The sequence below is a fragment of the Cololabis saira genome, chromosome 20, assembly GCF_033807715.1.
Source record: "Cololabis saira isolate AMF1-May2022 chromosome 20, fColSai1.1, whole genome shotgun sequence".
NCBI classification, from domain to species: Eukaryota; Metazoa; Chordata; class Actinopteri; order Beloniformes; family Belonidae; genus Cololabis; species Cololabis saira.
In genome coordinates, this window is record NC_084606.1 from 29,761,045 (window position 1) to 29,785,079 (window position 24,035).

At 42.0% G+C, this 24,035-nt stretch overlaps 1 protein-coding gene across 11 annotated transcripts in view; it reads right to left on the reverse strand.

Annotated features, from left to right (window-relative positions):
- Positions 1 to 24,035, reverse strand: part of LOC133419940 (receptor-type tyrosine-protein phosphatase delta-like) — a 441,109-nt gene that overhangs the window by 141,087 nt on the left and 275,987 nt on the right. For all 11 annotated transcript variants that reach the window (XM_061709430.1, XM_061709428.1, XM_061709424.1 and 8 more), the window contains exon 9: positions 22,913 to 22,950. The gene's annotated coding sequence lies outside the window, so the exon portion shown is untranslated. The remainder of the gene's footprint in view (positions 1 to 22,912; positions 22,951 to 24,035) is intronic.

A 24,035-nucleotide genomic window follows, 5' to 3' on the forward strand; every position in this document is an offset into this window, starting at 1 on the left:
CAAAATGACACGACTAATTCAAAATGGCCGACTTCCTGTTCGGTTTCGGGCATGACGCCAAGAGACTTTTCTTTCAGTTGCGCCATGATACAGGTGTGTACCGATTTTCGTGCATGTACGTCAAACCGTATCGTGGGGCTTGAGGCACAAAGTTTTCAAGGGGGCGCTGTTGAGCCATTTTGCCACGCCCATTAATGCAAACCATTAAATATCAAATTTTTCGCCAGGCCTGACTAGGGTGCAAAATTTGGTGACTTTTTGGGCATGTTAAGGGGGGCAAAAAGGCCTTCACTTTGTCAGGAAAATAATAATAATAATAATAAAAATTCCTGCAAATACAATAGGGCCTTCGCACTGCAAGTGCTCGGGCCCTAATTAAAGCTGCAAGCAGCGATGAACGGGCCCTCGCACTCACGTCCACCGCCCCCCATAAGCATATCAGAAATGACACCACCCACGACTCTCTATGTCAAACCATTCAAAAGTTATAGCAGAAAAAAGGAACAACCAATCAGAAGAAGGGGCGGGGCTAATTCAGGCCAATGAAGGTCAAGGACTCCATACAGAGTCTGATGACACCACCCACGACTCTCTATGTCAAACCATTCAAAAGTTATGGCAGAAAATCGGGACAACCAATCAGAAGAAGGGGCGGGGCTAATTCAGGCCAATGAAGGTCAAGGACTCAATACCGAGTCCCATGACACCACCCACGACTCTTTATGTCAAACCATTCAAAAGTTATGGCAGATAAATGTATTCTAGGGGGCGCTGTCGAGCCGTTAGGCCACGCCCATTAATGCAAACCATGAAATATCAAATGTATCGCCAGGCCTGGCTTGCATGCAAAATTTGGTGACTTTTGGAGAACTATCAAATATGGACCAATCAGATGAAGGGGACGAGCGCTTTTTCGTGTCTAGCGTCGCCACGGTAACACTTTTGAAAGAGAGAAGTAATGTGCATCGTCACAGGACAGAGACGAACATTTTGATGTAAAAAAAACACAAAAATTTCAGCATATTGCCAGGCTTGAACTCCCAACCTCTGGTACCAAAGAGCGCAATAATCTGGCTGAGCTAAGTCTCAACTATTCCTTTCATTTGACCTACTGGCTTAGGACAGACCAACATAGCGATAAAATGTCTGGAATTTTTTTTCCTAATTTTTTAAATATTTGTAAGTTATAAATATTAGTAAAACCCTACTATTTAATTATTACTTTTTCTGTAACCATTCTGCCAAGGTTGTAACCGGGCTGAGCCGGGAATATTTCTAACGTCACCACATTACAACAGCTGATTGGTCGGGGGGCGGGGCCGTCATCACCCTACTCGCCACTGATTGGTCGGGGGGCGGGGCCGTCATCACCCTACTCGCCACTGATTGGTCGGGGGGCGGGGCCGGCAGACGTTTGAATCAGGAAGCGGGGGTCAAACCATTAAAAAGTTATAACAGAAAAAAGGGACAACCAATCAGAAGAAGGGGCGGGGCTAATTAAGGCCAACGGAGCTCAAGGACTCATTACAGAGTCCCATGACACCACCCACGACTTCCTATGTCAAACCATTCAAAAGTTATGGCAGAGAAAAGTATTCTAGGGGGCGCTGTTGAGCCGTTAGGCCACGCCCATTAATGCAAACCATGAAATATCAAATTTATCGCCAAGCCTGGCTTGCATGCAAAATTTGGTGACTTTTGGAGAACTATCAAATATGGACCAATCACCTGAAGGGGGGTGCGCCTTTTGGCGTCTAGCGTCGCCACGGTAACACTTTTGAAAGAGAAAAGTAATGCGTGGTGTCGCAGGATGTAGACGCACATTTTGATGTATAACACACTTGGGTGCACGTTACGGTTCGGGCTGAATTAACTGCCGAAGGAATGGCATAAATTTCGCCAAAATGACACAATTTATTCAAAATGGCCGACATCCTGTTTGGTTTCGGCCATGGCTCCAAGAGACTTTTCTTTAAGTTGTGCCATGATACAGGTGTGTAGCGATTTTCGTGCATGTACGTCTAACCGTATTGTGGGGCTTGAGGCACAAAGTTTTCTGGGGGGCGCTGTTGAGCCATTTTGCCACGCCCATTAATGCAGACCATGAAATATAAAATTTATCACCAGGCCTGGCTTGCATGCCAAATTTGGTGCCTTTTGGGGAACTATCAAATATGGACCAATCAGATGAAGGGGGGGTGCGCTTGTTGGCGTCTAGCGTCGCCACGGTAACACTTTCGAAAGAGAAAAGTAATGCGTGTAGTCGCAGGATGGAGACGCACATTTTGATGTATAACACATCTGGGTTCACGATACGGTTCGGGCTGAATTAACTCTCGAAGGAATGGCATATATTGCTCCAAAATTACGCAATTAATTCAGAATGTTCAAAATGGCCGACTTCCTGTTCGGTTTCGGCCATGGCGCCAAGAGACTTTTGTTTTAGTTGCGACATGATACAGGCGTGTACCGATTTTCGTTCATGTATGTCAAACCGTATTATGGGGCTTGAGGCACAAAGTTTTTTCTGTCAAACCAATCAGATGAAGGGTGGGCGCGCTTTTTGGCGTCTAGCACCGCCACGGTAACGCTTTTGAAAGAGAAAAGTAATGCGTGTTGTCGCAGGATGGAGACGCACATTTTGATGTATAACACACTTGGGGGCACGTTACGGTTCGGGCTGAATTAACTTTCGAAGGAATGGCATAAATTTCGCCAAAATGACACGACTAATTCAAAATGGCCGACATCCTGTTCGGTTTCGGGCATGACCCCAAGAGACTTTTGTTTAAGTTGTCCCATGATACAGGTGTGTACTGATTTTCGTGCATGTACGTCAAACCGTATCGTGGGGCTTGAGGCACAAAGTTTTCCGGGGGGCGCTGTTGAGCCATTTTGCCACGCCCATTAATGCAAACCTTTAAATATCAAATTTTTCGCCAGGCCTGACTAGGGTGCAAAATTTGGTGACTTTTTGGGCATGTTAAGGGGGGCAAAAAGGCCTTCACTTTGTCAGGAAAATAATAATAATAATAATAATAATAATAAAAATTCCTGCAAATACAATAGGGCCTTCGCACTGAAGGTGCTCGGGCCCTAATTAAAGCTGCAAGCAGCGATGAACGGGCCCTCGCACTCACGTTCACCGCCCCCCATAAGCATATCAGAAATGACACCACCCACGACTCTCTATGTCAAACCATTCAAAAGTTATAGCATAAAAAAGGAACAACCAATCAGAAGAAGGGGCGGGGCTAATTCAGGCCAATGAAGGTCAAGGACCCCATACAGAACCTGATGACACCACCCACGACTCTCTATGTCAAACCATTCAAAAGTTATGGCAGAAAATCGGGACAACCAATCAGAAGAAGGGGCGGGGCTAATTCAGGCAAATTATCGTCAAGGACTCAATACCGTGTCCCATGACACCACCCACGACTCTTTATGTCAAACCATTCAAAAGTTATGGCAGAGAAAAGTATTCTAGGGGGCGCTGTTGAGCCATTTTGCCACGCCCATTAATGCAAACCATGAAATATCAAATTTATCACCAGACCTGGCTTGTATGCAAAATTTGGTGACTTTTGGAGAACTATCAAATATGGACCAATCAGATGAAGGGGACGCGCGCTTTTTTGCGTCTAGCATCGCCACGGTAACACTTTTGAAAGAGAAAAGTAATGTGTGTCGTCGCAGGACAGAGGACATTTTGATGTAAAAAAAACACAAAAATTGCTGACAAAAAATTTCGTCATGCTGCCAGGCTCGAACTCTGGAACTCTGGCACCAAAGACCGCAATAATAAGGCTGAGCTATGTCTCAGCTAAACCTTTTGCTTTGACTTACTGGCTTAGGACAGACCAACATAGCGATAAAATGTCTGGAACTCTTTTTTCCTAATTTTTTAAATATTTGTAAGGTATAAATATTAGTAAAACACTACTATTTTTATTACTTTTTCTGTAACCATTCTACTGAGGTTCTAACCGGGCTGAGCACGGGTCTATTTCTGACGTCACCATATTACAGGCAGCTGATTGGTCGGGGAGCGGGGCCGTCATCACCCTACTCGCCACTGATTGGTCGGGGGGCGGGGCCGTCATCACCCTACTCGCCACTGATTGGTCGGGGCCGTCATCACCCTACTCGCCACTGATTGGTCGGGGGGCGGGCCGTCATCACCCTACTCGCCACTGATTGGTCGGGGGGCGGGGCCAGCAGACGTTTGAATCAGGAAGCGGGACTCTCTATGTCAAACCATTCCAAAGTTATAGCAGAAAATCGGGACAACCAATCAGAAGAATGGGCGGGGCTAATTAAGGCCAACTAAGCTTAAGGACTCATTACAGAATCCCATGACATCACCCACGACTTCCTATGTCAAACCATTCAAAAGTTATGGCAGATAAAAGTATTCTAGGGGGGGCTGTTGAGCCGTTAGGCCACGCCCATTAATGCAAACCATGAAATATCAAATTTATCGCCAAGTCTGTCTTGCATGCAAAATTTGGTGACTTTTGGAGAACTATCAAATATGGACCAATCACATGAAGGGGGGGGCGCGCCTTTTGGCGTTTAGCGTCGCCACGGTAACACTTTTGAAAGAGAAAAGTAATGCGTGGTGTCGCAGGATGTAGACGCACATTTTGATGTATAACACACCTGGGTGCACGTTACGGTTCGGGCTGAATTAACTGCCGAAGGAATGGCATAAATTTCGCCAAAATTACACAATTTATTCAAAATGACCGACATCCTGTTCGGTTTCGGCCATGGCTCCAAGAGACTTTTCTTTAAGTTGTGCCATGATACAGGTGTGTAGCGATTCTCGTGCATGTACGTCAAACCGTATTGTGGGGCTTGAGGCACAAAGTTTTCCGGGGGGCGATGTTGAGCCATTTTGCCACGCCCATTAATGCAAACCATGAAATATCAAATTTATCTCCAGGCCTGGCTTGCGTGCCAAATTTGGTGCCTTTTGGGGAACTATCAAATATGGACCAATCAGATGAAGGGGGGGTGCGCTTGTTGGTGTCTAGCGTCGCCACGGTAACACTTTTCAAAGAGAAAAGTAATGCGTGTAGTCGCAGGATGGAGACGCACATTTTGATGTATAACACATCTGGGTTCACGATACGGTTCGGGCTGAATTAACCCTAGAAGGAATGGCATATATTGCTCCAAAATTACGCAATTAATTCAGAATGTTCAAAATGGCCGACTTCCTGTTCGGTTTCGGCCATGGCGCCAAGAGACTTTTCTTTTAGTTGCGACATAATACAGGAGTGTACCGATTTTCGTTCATGTACGTCAAACCGTATTATGGGGCTTGAGGCACAAAGTTTTTTCTGTCGAACCAATCAGATGAAGGGTGGGCGCGCTTTTTGGCGTCTAGTGCCGCCACGGTAACGCTTTTGAAAGAGAAAAGTAATGCGTGTTGTCGCAGGATGGAGACGCACATTTTGATGTATAACACACTTGGGGGCACGTTACGGTTCGGGCTGAATTAACTTTCGAAGGAATGGCATAAATTTCGCCAAAATGACACGACTAATTCAAAATGGCCGACTTCCTGTTCGGTTTCGGGCATGACGCCAAGAGACTTTTCTTTCAGTTGCGCCATGATACAGGTGTGTACCGATTTTCGTGCATGTACGTCAAACCGTATCGTGGGGCTTGAGGCACAAAGTTTTCAAGGGGGCGCTGTTGAGCCATTTTGCCACGCCCATTAATGCAAACCATTAAATATCAAATTTTTCGCCAGGCCTGACTAGGGTGCAAAATTTGGTGACTTTTTGGGCATGTTAAGGGGGGCAAAAAGGCCTTCACTTTGTCAGGAAAATAATAATAATAATAATTAAAGCTGCAAGCAGCGATGAACGGGCCCTCGCACTCACGTCCACCGCCCCCCATAAGCATATCAGAAATGACAGCAGCCACGACTTCCTATGTCAAACCATTCAAAAGTTATAGCAGAAAAAAGGGACAACCAATCAGAAGAAGGGGCGGGGCTAATTCTGGCCAATGAAGGTCAAGGACTCCATACAGAATCTTATGACACCACCCACGACTCTCTATGTCAAACCATTCCAAAGTTATAGCAGAAAATCGGGACAACCAATCAGAAGAAGGGGCGGGGCTAATTAAGGCCAACGAAGCTTAAGGACTCATTACAGAGTCCCATGACACCACCCACAACTCTCTATGTCAAACCATTCAAAAGTTATGGCAGAGAAAAGTATTCTAGGGGGCGCTGTTGAACCTTTAGCCACGCCCATTAATTGCAAACCATGAAATATCAAATTTATTGCCAAGCCTGGCTTGCATGCAAAATTTGGTGACTTTTGGAGAACTATCAAATATGGACCAATCACATGAAGGGGGGGCCCGCCTTTTGGCGTCTAGCGTCGCCACGGTAACACTTTTGAAAGAGAAAAGTAATGCGTGTTGTCACAGGACGGAGACGCACATTTTGATGTATAACACACCTGGGTGCACATTACGGTTCGGGCTGAATTAACTGCCGAAGGAATGGCATAAATTTCGCCAAAATGACACAATTTATTCAAAATGGCCGACATCCTGTTCGGTTTCGGCCATGGCTCCAAGAGACTTTTCTTTAAGTTGTGCCATGATACAGGTGTGTAGCGATTTTCGTGCATGTACGTCAAACCTTATTGTGGGGCTTAGGCACAAAGTTTTCTGGGGGGCGCTGTTGAGCCATTTTGCCACGCCCATTAATGCAAACCATGAAATATCAAATTTATCGCCAGGCCTGGCTTGCATGCCAAATTTGGTGCCTTTTGGGGAACTATCAAATATGGACCAATCAGATGAAGGGGGGGTGCGCTTGTTGGCGTCTAGCGTCGCCACGGTAACACTTTTGAAAGAGAAAAGTAATGCGTGTAGTCGCAGGATGGAGACGCACATTTTGATGTATAACACACCTGGGTGCACGTTACGGTTCGGGCTGAATTAACTGCCGAAGGAATGGCATAAATTGCGCCAAAGTGACACGATTAATTCAAAATGGCCGACTTCCTGTTCGGTTTCGGGCATGACGCCAAGAGACTTTTCTTTAAGTTGTCCCATGATACAGGTGTGTACCGATTTTTGTGCATGTACGTCAAACCGTATCGTGGGGCTTGAGGCACAAAGTTTTCAAGGGGGCGCTGTTGAGCCATATTACCACGCCCATTAATGCAAACCATTAAATATCAAATTTTTCGCCAGGCCTGACTTGGGTGCAAAATTTGGTGACTTTTTGGGCATGTTAAGGGGGGCAAAAAGGCCATCACTTTGTCAGAAGAAAAAAAAAAAAAATAATAATAATAAAAATTCCTGCAAATACAATAGGGCCTTCGCACTGCAAGTGCTCTGGGCCCTAACAATCAGACTAAGTAAAGTTTATTTAAGTTCAGGAGTATATCATTAACTTAAAGCTTAAGAAATCTTATTGTGGAAACCAGAAGTTGTATTTGAACCGTGTTAAACTGTGATCACCAAACAATGCAACAATATTGTTTTCCTAATATATCATATTGCACACATATGCTAAGCCTCGGGCTGTTTTTCCATTTCCATTTGATTTCTCATACATCATACATTAAGCATAGTCAAATATTATGGTATAGGCAACATATGTCCACAGAATATCACAGGTCTTAGAAGGGTTAAAGGTTAAAACAGTGATTGTAATGTGATGTGGTACAAAAGGAGTATCCAAGAAAATGTGAGTCTTTCAGGAGCATTAATAGGGAAATAATCTCAATTTTGTCAACAAATGCATGTAAAAATAATTTAAATTCTTAAAAAACTAAATGATTCAATGAAAGACTGGAAGGGATTTCAGTCTTTCCGGCATTCTACACTGCATTATATCAATACATGATTTTCATCTTTCACCTGGGTGTTGTTCACTTCAAACCAGTTAGAAAAGTACACAAAAGTAAATTATTAAATCAGCGATATAACTTTGCAGTATTCGACGAGGTCACCTGAACCTGCAGTGGCTTGTAAGAATACATTACGTCTTATTATTAGTGCTGGCAGCCTTGTGTAAGAGGACGACTGCAGGTCTGTGGTTCATATTTGACTGGCTTTTATTAGCTTTCAAGCATGTACTTGCCTAGCATCAACGTGGCAAGTGAAAACTGTATGAGAAGCATTGTGTGTTGCAAGGAGACACCGTCTGTTGCTTCCTGTTACTACAATGCGTAAAACCTTTCCTCCACGGAGTCACAACCATAGTAACAACTCAAACACAATAAACTTCACTCCTAAGGAGGCTTAACTTGAACTCTGAGATGACCTGAACAGTTCTGCCATTCACAGGGGCGAGCCATGACAAGCACCACATGCTTAATGATCTGTTTTTTTGGAACTGCTGAGTCATGAGTATTCAATATCACCTCATTATGATGTTGAGTGGAATCAGATTTGCCAAGAGGCTTGTGGATGGGACCACGCTTTGATTTAGTTTAGTGCATGCACGGGGAGCAATGAGGTGAAAACCAATTAGGTCCATTAAGAGATCAACTGGGATGGTGTGAGCAGCCCATGGTGTGCAGCAGCCTGCACACAGACACAAAGAGAGAGATCGAGGTAACGAGGGAAAAGATTTAGACAGATTAAGTCAACTCTAACTTGACAGAGTCACATTGTGGAGCCTTGCTCGGGACATCTGTCCACCAAAACAACTCAAATTTGTATCTGTAAGCGTGTTAAGTGTGTCAGATGCATCAAACAGGCATCAGTAGTGCATTCATACAGCTGAGATAGAGGTGGAGAAAGAATTCAGAAAGCAGAAGTGAACAAATCGAAGTGGACGAGAGAGAGGGTTTTCCCCAAACTGATCAGTCACATTTGCACCTCACTATTATTCAATCAATATGAAGTGACTTTTGCTGCAGTGGAGAGCGCTTCCTATTACGAAGGGACTACATAAGCAGGTAAACCATGAGAATTATCCACTTCTTTGCCTCCAAAAGTAGCGAACAGCTGTAACCATGGATACTGTACTGGTTGCTTTGCTTTTCTAGGTATTTTATGTGCTGCTCTGTGTGCAAACGTGTACATATATATGCAAAGCGTTCCCATGTTCCACATGTTGAGATGTGTTGACAGAAACTGACTTCACTGAGGATGTGTTGGTGGCAGGTCTGAATGACCCTTTGGTGCTTTTTTGTTATGATTTGTGAAAGTAGTCTGGAGAGGTTGGACCTAGGAGCATATACATATAACTTTCAGCACCTGTCAATTTAGAGAACCTTGAAACACCACATTTTGGCGAGTGCCTAAAAATCCTGTGTAAACTTTTCTTCTGATTCTGAATATTATCCATCACTTAATAATTTGTGTCTCCACACTATCTGAAACAAATAAACAAAAGAAAAAGACTTCACATCATTGTACCTGCACCTGCAGCTTCAACTCTATTATTATATCTTCATATTTTCAAATGCTCCTATCCACTGCTGTTTAAACATAATGCAGCAATCTTGTTGGCTTGTTATAAATTTGATTCCCAAACAGCGTGCTTCTATGGAACAGCTGTAACTCTAGAAGACTTCCAGCGATTTGAGGGCTGTTTGCAGTGTTTCAACAGTGACGGTGAAGAGGTTGTCCTCTGGGAAAGTAAAATATCATGTTTCTATTGAGTTTGTGAGAAAAGCAGCACTAATGTTGGGCAATCAAACGTCTACAGTGATATCGATAGTGTGATATCGACTGCTCAGCAAGCCAAAACATACAAGAAAGTGATATTTTAAGATGATTTCATCCACGTTCCAAAGTTTCCCCAAACCACAGCATATTTGGCCTGCTAATATGAACTGCTATGGGAATAGGACATGGTGTAAGAAAACTGATACTTATGAGGGCTTCAGTAATTATACTGTATTCATTTTTACTGTTAAATCACTTGTAAATGGCTAACAACATGTGTGTTCTTTACTTTCACATGCATGCTTGAATGAAGCACCTGGGACATTAATGGAAAAGTTACTGACTGAATGCAGGTTGATGAAGCATTCTTACATTTATAATGTAATAATATTAGGATGCGTTTGGCAATGATCTTTATTGTTCTTCATTTTTCTTTCCCTGTCCTTTTTCCTTTTTAGCCAGTGTCAAACAAATGTGTGCATTCTTGCTTATTTTATTATCTGTTTTGGATGCATTCAACTTATAAAAACAATATAACCTTGTTCTGCCATCATCACAAAATCGTAGCTGCTTATTTACAATATTTGCTTTAGTGTCTTTGCATCTGCTCTCTTAAGGTTCTTCTCCAAACTAAGAGTGATACACACCTCATTTCTATGTGCGTTTCTTTATACTACTCCATCTCTCGTTTCTTTTCCCCTCCCTTTCTGTGCATTTGGGCACCAAGCATTCACAAGAAGCCTCTCTCTATAGACAATTGATCACGGCCATTGTTAGCCCTGGGTCCTCCATTTTACAGTTCAGTGTTCATGAAAGGGAGTGTTTGCCACTCCTGCCTGTCACACCCTCCACCAGAAAATATACTCACACACCACATCTGTCTTTCTCTGGCCAATGATCCCCTGCTGCCATTTTCACAGGCATACCTTCATCTGTTTCACACCTACGGTGTCCTTCTATGTCTGTGTGGAAGGGAAGAGCTGGAGTGAAGTGAAGTGTGAAAGCTGACAAAGCCAGCTCCAAATCAAAGTCAGGGGGAATGGTAGAGCAGGGCACATGAGACATGTTAGTCATCAATGTTTGTGTTAATCACAAGCTTGACTCCAAATAGTTCAGACACATCATGAAAACATTGCCACAACTGCAACTGCCTGTGCCACTGCTTACAATTTGCTGCCCCCTGTAGTTTGCCTCTTTCCTCATTCATTCTTCCAAAGATGAGTCATGCAGCTTCCACTATAAATCCAGTAATGCAATAAATTTTGTGATGGAAAAAAAGCCATCCAGAAGGTAAACACCTAATGTGCTCACTTCCACCCTTTAGCCATGGGAAATTAGGCCTTGAATCATGTTGCATTTATGAGCTACTGAAGTAATTGGCGGTAGTGGTGAGATCTCATCGGAGACAAAGGTAGCATATTCACCTGAATGGAGCCTTAAGCTAAATGCTTCATTGAAATAAGAGTGAGAAGATGAAGAAGGAGGAGGAGGTGGTAGCGGGTACAGCAAAAAAAGAAAAAAAAAAAGAGTAGCAAGGTGCCTCATTCACTGTCTCGGGGGTTTATGGGATTGCTCCCAGCTGTCACTCTATGTTGCGAGTCCATAGAGCTGTGATAGCTTAATTGTTTCAAATTAAATGCTTGTAAAATGGCAAAGGAAATGAGTTTTCCTCTCTGGCTAATCCAAAGCAGCCCCTTGACTTACATCTGGGCCCTTTTTTAAAGTGAGAGATGGTTTAAAAAGGTGGAATGGTTCCCACAAGAGTTGGATTTGTATAGGCTGGTGTGGAGTTGGTGTTTATAGGCTGTGAACCGTGAGCCTATCAATGTGAAAATGTGAATCACATGTTTCAGAGCATTCCCCACTGCTTTGTTTTTCTACATAACACACACCCTTTTTTCAAAATGTTCTTGCCCTTTTATCCTTCCTTCATCCACGTGCACATTAGTTTATCCTTTCACCATTCAGACCGTTATCCGTTTAGACTTTTGTTTTCATAGAGAATGTGTGCAACCAGAGATTTATCGTTGTAAAGAGTCTACATATCCTGTGGTGATTCACAGATTTAGTCCCCCCCACCCAACGCTTCCCCCTGGCACTTGTAAGATGGGGTTGGTTCCAATGCACACATGCAAAACCAGTCAACCAACTAAAGCTGAATGACATCTAGCTTGCTTACGTTCACACGCATGTTGGCATACATATAAATGGACAAATCCAAAGTCTCTCCCGCCAAAATTACCAGCAATAAATACGCTGCAGTTGACACTCATGACATGCCACCAGCTGACAACCTAAACATACGCCTTATATGTGAGCAATCGTCGACGTGCTTCATGTGGCCAATTCAGAACACAATTTCCTTTCAGAATGGGCTTCAGAATTTCTCATTAGCCCATGTTGATATCTCTTTCTATTCTTGTACAAATACCAGCTCAGAATTAAGCCCCTAACAGACAAATCCAGCTCACAATTTTGTCATTACATCTGCAAAGTGGCTTTGTGAGGGCCATGTAAATAGTGGTGGTGAGAGAGACAAAATGAGTGAACTGAGGAAGCCTGACATCTTTACATTAGTTAACAAAGGAGACTGGATTTATTTATTATTTTTACAAAAAAGGGCAAAGTACCATTATTGCAGAAAATATGGATCCTCAGAATCAACTTTCTTAATAGTAATATAACTTAACCTTCTGGAGTAATACTGAGGGGTTCCAAGGTACACAGAGAGGTGTAATCATTCCACCATGTGAAGGGTTTCAACTGAGTTGAACATGCCCAAAACACCTCCTAACTACACACCCACACTTCGACTAGCTCCTCTGGAGGAGCAACGACCAAACGGAGTTCTACAAAATTGCAGAGCTTCCTAAGCCATCTGTAAGGGATATTGAAGCCATTGCAATGTCCTACTGTTGGTCAGTACCCATAGTTCATGACTTAGAGTTGGGGGTAGGAACATAGACTGACCAGTAAACAGAGAGCATTCCTCCTTTTGGTTCAACTCTCTATTTACCACAACAGACCGGCACAGAGTCCACATCACTGCTGACACCAAACCACGACACCAATCTGCCTGTCAGTATCAATTATTCGTCAATTTGGGAATAATACCCCAAAATACTCGAAATTCCTGCACTTGACTCAACACCTCACCTCTTATTTGTCTATGAAGCCAGATGAATCAGAACTGTTAGCCGAACTGCAGGCATGTATTAAGGACATTGAGGCCTGGATGTCCACTAACTTGTTACTTCTAAATTCAGATAAAACAAAGGTTATTGTTTTTGGTCCCAAACACGTTAGGAAAGGATGAGATCACATTGCGATGGCCTCCAGTACAACTGTGCGAAACCTTGGCGTTATACTCGATCAGGATGTGTAGTTGAAACACCTCATCAATCAGGTTTGTCAGTCAGCATTTTCCATCTTCTAAATATCGCAAAGATATGCACCCTCTCCCAGAGTGATGCTGAAAAACTAATTTACACGTTTGTAACTTCTAGACTAGATTACTGTAATGTATAATTAGCAGGATGTCCAAGTAATTCCCTGAATAGCCTACAGCTGATCCAAAAAGGAATCAACAAGAGAGACCACATCTCTCTTGTGTTAGCCTCCCTCCATTGGCTCCCCGTAGAATTTAAAATCCAATTCAAAATTATGTTACCTGTGAATAAAGTCCTAAATGGCCTAGCTCCATAATATTTGCATGATCCGATAGTGCCTTATGTTACTTATAGAGCCCTCCATTCTCATAGTGCAGATTTACTTGTAGTCCAAAGAGTATCCAAATGTAGATTTGGAGGACGGGCCTTCTGCTATCAGGCAACGTTACCATGGAACCCCTGTTCTTTATTCTCTCTTCCCTATACCCCTTTTCCTGCTCTACCTATCTGGCTTCCAGCAGGAGGGTCCTCCTTTATGATCCAGATCCTGTTCAAGGTTTCTTCCCTAAAAAAAAGGGAGTTTTTCTTGCCACGGTTTGGCTTAAGGTTTTTCTCCCACTAGGGGAGTTTTTACCTGCCATTGTTTATGTAATAATTGGTCAGGGGTCATGCTCTGTGTCTCTGGAAACCACATAGAGACAACTTATATTGTAATAGATGCTATATAAATAAAATTGAATTGAAAACCTGAGGATAGTAGTCAGCCCTATTCTGAGTGAGAACCATAATCTCAGATTTGTAGGTACTGATTCACATTTGGTTGCAAACTGCTCCAGTGACAGCTGAAGATCCTGGAATCAAACTCAGAGGTAATTCAAAGCAGACAATTATAGATTATAGCTTAGTTTTAGAATTAGATGTATCGTTTCTTCACTTTTGAATATGGAGTTTTCACAATTTTGCACGGAAAAATGCATACAACTGAACTGGTTCACTTTTGGAAATGGAGATATCTATATTTTGGAAACATGGACTACGTGATTTATAATGGGTAAATCTAAACTATTTAATTGATCAATAAAGACAATGAGCACCAGTGTGAAATGAAAAGGTAACTACTTGCCCGCATGAATGTATCTGACTGTCAGGTACAGTATATTGTACTAGTAAATGTATTATTAGACCTTTGAGCGATAATTGACTTCTGGCAGCATTGATTGAAAATAATGATTTACCCATCACATCTTAAAGTAGTTGCACTATTTCACTCTTCAAATTTTGACATTTTACATTATTGTACATGTGACTGTAAAACTATAGATTAAATCCACCTATGATTAATTGTAACATATTATTTTTGCCTTGCTTTTCTAAGTGAAAAAACAATTTTCTAAAGAGATGGTCAAGATGATCCAGTGTGGAATTAAACAGTTTCTGACAGAAATGTTTTAAATGTAAAGAAATAGTGTTAGTTATTCTGCCTTCATTTCCATCCTTTACAGTAGGCTACATTGTGTTTGCGCTTCCTTTCAGAACACGGTGCAGTGTTTGGGTATATTTTGGGATATTCTCAGTCTTTCCATTTGATGCTTTACATATCAACTCTTCCATGAGTTCTACTCTCAGTTCTGACATGTTCTACATTCTTGGATCTTCTGACTTCTCTTGTGGTATTTTCATTTTGTCTTGAAGCTTCCTTTCTCTCCCTACAGAAGTTTTTTCTAACCACCTCCAATGCTTTGATTAGTTTTTCTCATCCACTCAATACAGAACTTCATGTTCTCTTTTTTTCTGGTGCGTTGTTAAACTTGTATCTCATGTTTTTTTGATTTCTTTCTCCTTTTTAGGGGGTTTGCCATTGTTATTACCTTTTTGTCCTGTCTGAATACCATTTCCCAGGCAGCAAATTCACTTGACCCTTCTTCTTATTCATCTTCAAAGTTAAAATCTTACTTTTCACTTTGCACTATTAAACCAGCCTTTATTTTCTCCTCTGATTGGTGTTTTTTGTCTCCCAAACCCACTATTCCAGAGCCTTCTGCTGCAGTATGTGCCCTGTTTGCTGCCAGTTTCATATTCTGCCTCATTCTCTCCTCTTCTTCTCCCTCTCAGCCATGTTTGTGGCCTTTCGCTCTGTGCACATCTAATGGCTGGGGTGTAATCCACTGGCTAATCTGCTGACAGCCTGTGTGACAAGGCATTAGCCTTGTGTCACTGCCTACCATGCTGCTTCTCAGCATGTGTGTGTCAGGGAGACAGAGTAAAAGAGAGATGAGTTGAAGAATGTTGGTGCATCAGTATGCATACCAAATATGTTTGTAAAACTTAGCGTATATGCTAACCTGTGTGATGGGGTGTAAGTAATGGCTTATGCGTGCACATTGCTGGATGTCGGTTGGATGCCCAAGGGTAAAATTCATACTGTTACTCTTCACTTTTGCATGACCATTCAACTTCCAATTTTTTCCACTACTTATGTCCAGGGCTACAGATTTCATTTCCCTCCCCTCCATTTGTGATAGCAGTTTTAGTAAGTCGCCAGGTCAGACTGCTATGGATGCAGCAAGAGGTAAATAGGTCAAAATAGACATGTCATGCCGCCCCTATGCTTTGTCAGTCATCCGCCTTGTCAAATAGGGCTGTTTGCATCCAAATATTGGCTTTTCTATTATTTCCACTATAATAATTTGGACTTAATTGCATTTCTTTCAAGAGTTGTTTATTTTTTTATTGCATTTGACTTCAAAGCTTGGTACTCTTTCTGCCCCAGCTAACAGCAATTTTTATCATTGATTAATCTGTACAACTTGTAATCTTTTTTTCCACCTTCATCAATACCATGTCTAACGCTAACACAAAATTTTCAGATACACGGGCTCTGTTTTTCCAAATTGTAGAGGCAAAAAATTGCCTGAATCACTCCAGAAATATCGAGCTTATTGATGCAAATTGGACAAAAGCAGAAAACCTCAATTTGAGTTTTACAGCCAAGTTTTACAGCTAAAACTTTTGTTGATTGATATTTTCAGAACATCTGTCTTTATAAGGTTTGGGCTTTGACTTTTTATACATGTCCAACTGCTTTGTATTTCTTGGGAAGGAAAAAGGAAAAAGGAAAGTCTACACATGGATGATGTGGTTCATCAGTGAAATCTGAAGTGGGACCAAACTGATCGCATTTACCATTGTGTTGCCCATATTTCTCTTTTTTGGCTTCTGTCCCTTCCCGTCTACACCTGAGTGATCCTGTTATCACAGCTGACCCCCTTGCTAGAACTGTCGACGGCCAAAGAGATTACACCAAAGGCCACAGAACACACTGGGCACCCTGTTTGAAGCGAGAGGGAGAGACCATCAGATCCCCTCATGCTGATAAACTGGCCAGGGCTTTGGGGATTCAAGAAGGTCCTGTTGGGAATGAGTGGAGTGGTGGCAAGGGGATTTTGCTATTCTACTTTAAATCTAGTTCTAATCACTGGGCTTTTCAGAGGGGATAAGGTGGGAAAAACAAGAATGAAAGCTTGTTTTTGACAGGAATAAAGCCATGATGTTGTTAAAGATAAGGTTATTGAACTTTGGTTTTATAACAGAGTTTGCCTGGAATCTTGTGAGGAGCGTGTTTGATCAAGTCTGTGTTATAAAGCTTTGGTAAAGGTTGTCAAATCAGGGAATTAATCTTTTATACACCTTGTAAATGTATTTGCTGTGCATGAATGTTCTTTGAACTCCTGTAAAGAGCAGACACGTGTCATAATACACACAGAGCAATGCTGCTTCTCACGTCTGCCCAGACTTAGGAGTGCAAAAGTTATTAGTTTTATTGGTGGCTACCGATGCCGCCTGGAAAGAATATTTTCCATCTAATGACTCATATTTCTGGGAAACTGTGATTTGTTTCATTCCTGCTAATTCCTGGGTATTCCTCCCTCCATCCATCCATCCATCCATCCATCCATCCATCCCTCACTCCCCACCACCAGCTATTGAACGTTGCCACATGGGGGATACTCATGCCATTCAAGTGAGAATACAGCACAATCATTATTGATTCATGCAACATAAAAGCAGAACGGAGTGAGACAGACTCTCATGGAGCGCGGCTTGCCAAAATGCTGTCAGAGACGGAAGTTTGATGGCTCACTCGTCCATGGCCTCCGCATCATGTTGTCTTCACCAGCTGTTGTTTGACAGAAAGGAATTCTTTCCCGCTGTGTGCAAAGACACAGCTATCAACTTAAAACACTTGACAGCAACACACCATGGGCCCCTCTTTCTATTGTTTTATAATAGGTGCTGCTGGTGGAGCATCTGCAAATGCCATATGATGAAACAAAAGCAACAAATTAACATGAAGTTGGAAGACATATGTGCTACAAAAGCCTGTTATTTATATGTTTGTATAATGCCCCATCATGTTTTGGCAGTTTTGCAGTGACTTTGTCTCGTCATATTGAGGCTTTGCAGTGGAAACAAAACATCAAGACATGCAGGAACCAATACAGTTGTGAAGAAGGGAAAGCAACTGCCTTTTATTGATCTGTCCTTAATTACAGGAGTCAATAAAATGAGTGACTTTTAGGCCTGCCAGCAGCCACTTATATGGTATACTGAGTTAAACAATCACTTCTAATGGCAAGAGATCAAATGATATACTGCTCTGCTAACCAAAAATAATAAAAAACATTCGTACAGACAAACAAAATGCAGTCTGGAGCCTCATGTTGCCAAACAATTTTACTCAATCTCTGCAGTTACACTCAAACGAGCACGAACTGATAGCAACAATTCCACAATTTGCCATTTCATTGGTGGCGTTGCACAAATCATTCTGGTGCTGTAAATATGAAAATGATTTTCAAGATCTAGCGCTCCAGTTTTTCCAGTTGCACTCTCCATTATCATCATTGCAAATCAGCATCGTTGTGACGCAACATCATGAAGGCTGTCCAAAACTACCACGTGTGTGCATATGTGGGAAGGAAAATTCATTGTGCGATCCAATGCGTGCAAGTGGGCTTGTTGCTGCCGATTGCGGGAGCTGGGCCAAGCTTCTATCACTTAAATCATCATGATTAAAACATAAATTGAAGGTATTGAGCTGCGTGCAGTCAGTAGAGCTGGTTCCATAGAAGCATTGATTCATACGGGCACTTGGAAACAATTGTGCTGATATGCACAGAGTAAAATATAGAAGCCCTGTAAATAAAATCAATAGCAAACAAGCTGGCCGGACTTTTCAAATAGTAGACAGTGAATTACAGTTGACTGTCTAATGGAGGTTGCAGCAGCAGGGGTGAACACATGGGAGAGATGTGAGTTTATCATGAGCGCCCAATGAGCGGACCAGTTACAGAAACTGTTCATGGATTATTAAATAATCATTGTCTGAATTTGAGGTGTTTCTACTTAAGTATATTGGGTCATACTTGGATTTTTTTATTAAATAGCTGCACAAAAACATAGCAGGTTAGCCAATATACACTCCCACTATGTCAGCTCCAAGACATTTATGCTTTGTTCTCAGTTAAATGCCTGAATTAATTAATAATACCTGCTCATAATTAAACAACAATAAAAGAGCAAAATAGCTACCATTCACTCAGTTGAAAATATGGAGCAGATTAAAGACAATGGAAAGTGTTTTTACAGAACAAACTAAACCCATGTTGTTTTCACTGAATATAAAATGTGACCACTTTTTTCTCGCTCAAGTGAACAGAACTTTACAGCACGGCACGTTATCTCAGTCAGCCATATTTGTTAGTTTGAAAGCAGTCCTAATTTGCCCCGAATACACAGAAAATTAGTCCTACTTGAGATAGTCAACAACCTTGTGAGAGCTTTCTGCAATCAGCACACTTTGATCTGCATCTGGGGGGCCTGAATAAGCCACGGTCATAATTGGGCCTCAGACGACGGGTCATTGAAGGGTCCACTAGGGAGCTTACCTGGAAAGCAATGTGTTAATATTTGAAAAAAACTGTAAAAATCTATTTTAACTTCCAGCATTCGGCAGTAGTAGTTTTTTTTCCCCTCTTGTGCTCTTTGTGAAGTTAATATTGCGTGATGGAACAACAGAAGTACAAGGACTGCGTTGGTACCATGTGTTATGGCTGAAGGGATATTACCTGAAACGCTCTGGGCCTGCACCTGAACCCCGCGCTCCACATTTATGCATTTACATCTCAAAATAAGCCCAGATTTAAAAGCAACAATGCTGCACACGCTACACTAATAACACGGTATGAAATGATATTCCACATTTCTTCAAACGCGTATCATCCCACATTTTAAGAAATGTTTATAGCCGTTGCGTTATTGGCAGTGTTCAGCCTTATAAGGGGGAAGGGCATGAAAAAAAAAAAGTGAAAGAGGATGGACAGGAAGTAGAGCAGTTAGCTATGAGAACAGGCATGAAAACAGCCATGGCTGTGGAACGAGGTGACAGAGAATGAGTGGGCTGGATGTGTAGGGCAAATTGGATGGGGAAACAACAGAGGGAGGGTAGAGGCAGGCAAGAGGAGATAGCAGGAGTAGAGTGGCAGGAGAATGAGAGAGGTTAGAAAGGAGGGAAATGAAGGAGGGAGGGAAAATTGGAGATCAGAAAGAGGAAGGTGGTGAAGGAAGAGTTTTTCCTAACAGCCGTGTACTGTATGCTCAAAGTGGCTTTCATCCGCCCTCAGATCATAAGCTGAGGTTGAGAAACCTCTCTGCAAGTTCCACACATAGACACATGCTGATCATGCTAAAATCCATCCTTTCACAGTGTTCACCAGCCTACCTTTTGGCATCCTGAAGAAACTTTTTATGCAATGTGTTGCTAAATGCAACTGCTTTAATATGGAAATGGAAAGCCTACAAAGTTCCCCTCTAATTACAGTCAAAGTCAGAGTCGACATGGCAAACTGAATCATTTCTTTTCTGCTGTTCTCCAGAAAACCTTGAGAGTATAGTTACATGTATGATTTTAATACATACATTTTCCCCATTAGCACAAAGAAATGGTATCATATTGGGTCAAAACAACTTTAACTAGATACATTAAGTGTGCACGTTGATGCCTGAATTAAGACATTTCCGCTTGCCAACACACAACCTGAGTAATGCCAGGAGCAGAAAGGAGACAAAGGAATTAAAGCGAGGCTGACTAACAGAGTACGACGTGTCCATGGCCTATCACTAATTATGCCCTCACTGCGACAAACTGTTTGCCTGCTATGATCCAGTGAAACAGAAGACAGCGGGGAAAGGCCCCATCGCGTAGATTAAGTGAAAGTTAATAAGAACTTTTGTGCCAGGATGTCAGTGTTTTCTTCATTTCTTTTGGTGTTATAGAAGGCTTTTATGATCACTGTTCTGATTGAAGTCACTTTGACACAAGAATGATTTAAGAGGAAGTAGGAATGCATACTTGGTATACAAACAAACTATTCATTTAGAGGGTTTATTTGTAAATATTTTACTTTTAGAACCAGCATATCCAAAAGACTCGTGAGGGCAAGTATTTGTGGGGGAAGAGTCAATACGGGAACACGTTCCACCAATCTGTTGGCCACATCTGCAGACATGGTTGATTCTCATCCCTCAGTATTGTGCGTTTTATCATAAAGACGCCAACTTCATAGAGTCTGGGTGGAAAAAAAAAAACGTTTTTGAGGCAGCTCACCCATAAAGACTGGTGGTGTACACTTCCTGGTTTGTTGTTTACTGTATGATGTGGTGTAGTTCACCCCTCCCAACAAGCCAATCAACTTCCCACTTTAGATGTTAGAAGTGGTTAGAGCAGTTTACAAAATCCGTGAAAGTGTTTAGAAACGGAAAAGCTGCAATCAGTTCATTTTACGTCGTCAACTCAACAACAACAACAAAAGATTATTTTAGAATGTGTTTAGTTGTGTGTGCATTCTTTGTGAGTTTGCATAACTTATTCTGAGTATGCTTTGAGACCTTTGCCGTGCATTTTCTTGTTCAGACTGAACCTGGCTCCAGTGTGGTGATTACTCAGCGTTTGCTTGCAGATTATTAAGTCATCTTTACCTGAAAAGATCGCCACTGCATTAAATCAGTATGAATTTTACTTGTCCAAACTGGACAGATATGTGGAATTTTAGTCACAGGATACAAAAATACTATTAAGCTATTAAAGATTGTATTACTTTTTTTTTAGTTCTAATTCAAGTTAAAAGTGTGGACAGTGACTTCTTCAGCAAAAAATAGGTGGTGAAATCCATCCTAATTCTAGTCCTCATCGATACAAAGAATTAGTGTGGTTTCTTGACATTTGACTTTGATTTCCATGGGGGCCCAGCCAATAGACATGCTCGTCTGGATCAGAGGTGGCAAATCCGGCTTCAGAAAGTAAAAGTCCTGCCATATATTTGTTCTGTCCATTCACTAAAACCAGGTGAGTTCACTAATTAGCTCATCTACCTGGCTGAAGAGCTGTGCTGATTAGAATCAGCTGGTTGAGTGAATGTGCAGAACAAATACATGGTAGGACTTTTACTTTCTGAAGCCGGATTTGCCACCTCTGGTCTGGATCCCATTGGATGGGCCTAGATAATGAAGTCTCAATTTTGAAGTTTAGTGGCTTTGCTTAGTGGCCTTGTAGTTCAACCATCAAACTACGCCGAACCCCGGAATGCCTTAGTCAGTACATTTACATGCAACAGAAAGTTGAATTGTTGCCTTAATCCAACTGATATTGAATTTTTAAAAGCCATGTATACACCTTAGTCAGGCTGTAGTCGAATCAAACTGAAGCTCTTGAGATCGAGCTATTAGTGCCAGATAATGCGGTCCTAATTCAAGTTATTCCAACCAAAGTTTAGCTGAGCTACTGACTGCCCCGGGACTCCCCCTGCCAGAAATGACGACACCGTGAAAGCCTGAATATCAACACAGTAGGAGAAGAAGACGAACCACAAAGAAGGAACCGGAAGAACGCCAACACAAAAGTGCATGTGGCGCCACCTAGCATCGCGGAGTCGAACGCACCTCACTCATTAATGGATTGTCTTCTCGTGCATGTATACTTGGTTTTCACGGAAACTCCAGTTTAATCCTTAGCTAGATTGTTGCCAGGGTAGATGTGCATGTAACCGCACTGACCTTAGTGTTCCATCAGTGTGTGATGGCGTGTGTACGATGGAAAAACTGCTACATCAACTCATTAGAGGAAAATGTAAAAATCTCTACAGACTACAGCAGTGCTGTGTCAATGTGTGTCAATGGGTGACTGTGACTTGTAGAGTGACTGCACTGAATTTAAGCCAGAAAATATGAATCATTCTTCTCTAGTGCAGTATGATTTGGCATATTTTACTGTAAAATATTCCACAGTACATTCTGTTATTGACTGTTGTCCACACATCAAACCAATCCTCCCCGCAAGCAGATCTGATTCATTGGCCAAAGACATTGTATATACACACACACACACACATAAAGAAAACATGCGGGTGCAGGTAGATTAATGTTGTTATTGAATGACCCACATGCCCACTTTGATTTCTGACACTCCCTCTTTCCACAGCGCATTATTGTACGGGTTACAGGGATGTTGTGGGGGGGTATAGCCATTTATCTCTGCCAGATACGGCTGAACAGAAGTTCTTATTGCCTGGCCAGGATTTGCGTTTACTAAAGCACAACTTCATGGACTGTGAGACTATGTAAATTCAACAGCAGGCAGCAGAGAACATGAGGACTTCGTTCTCATATCAAAGTTTCCATTCTGCTGCCACCAGCATTAACACAGTTACGAGACAGAGCAGAAATGGAAACTGAGCTTAAAATGCCATGACCCATCTCTGTTGTTCACTATGTAATAAGTCTTCCATCAGCAAACTTACCTTTCAGCACTCAAGCAGCTTTTCCAACAGTTCAAGAGCTGCAGGATGAGGAAAAAAAAAAAACATGTTAGATTATAGTGTATGTATACTGTCATAAAAGCTGTTATAATAATAATAATTTAAAAAAGAACTGATGTCATTTTTGGGAAAGAGTTCACGGGGGATTAGTTACGACAGGTTTTGTAATTGCAAAATAATTCTAATCACATCTACCACAATGCAATGTTCTGCTGCTTTGCACTAATTCAGTACTGCCGTAGCTTCTTACAGTGTAAAGGGCAAACATTTATTACCCACTGATTACATTTGGCAGACATATGTGCCTGACACGTAAGCCCTTGTAATTTTCCAACCCGTTACAAAAATCCCGTCTTCACCACTGAGATTCAATCCCTGCCTGAATGTGGTGTTTCCCTTTGGATTTCATTGACTCACGGAAAACAAAGGGGCACAGGGAGTGAGGAGGGCACTGAGAAGCTTTTTAGTTTAGCGCTAATTAAAATGTGGGAGGTACTCAAAAGGTCAGAGATTGAGCAAAAGTATAAAGAGAAAAAAAAAGGGAGTAAAATTGGGGCATGTTGCTGCTCATTGTGTGCGTATGGGGCTCAAGGTCTTCCAGATTATTAGCACGCTCGCTTTTCAAAAGGGGAATCAAGGAAGACGGGAGAGAGAATTAGTCGTATGACTGATGAGCAGAATATCTGCATGCCCGGCTCCCTTTTTCTTTTTTCTTCCAGATGAGAGATAAAAATTCAAGCTTGGCAGTGGTTGCTAACCCAATTGATTCTGGCAGACGACTACGACTGTAGAGTATGAAGGCTGAGTCTCTGAATAGCTGCTGTCATAACTCTGAAGGGGAATTTCTTCCTAGTTTGTATGCCGGTCATATCAGGGACTTGGTGAGACTAAATAGCTACAGTGTGATGTACAGTACGCTGTCATTGCTCTGGTGTCTAATCATGGAGCGGTGCAGGGCGAGGCTTTATGGCTGCTGTGCCTGGATTCACGTATACAGCTGTCTGCTAGAATACGACACCATAAATCATTCACTGTTCATTTTGAATTAGAAAATCATCTTTAAATCCTTGTTTTAGCCACGATGAATTTCTTCTCTAGTCTGATA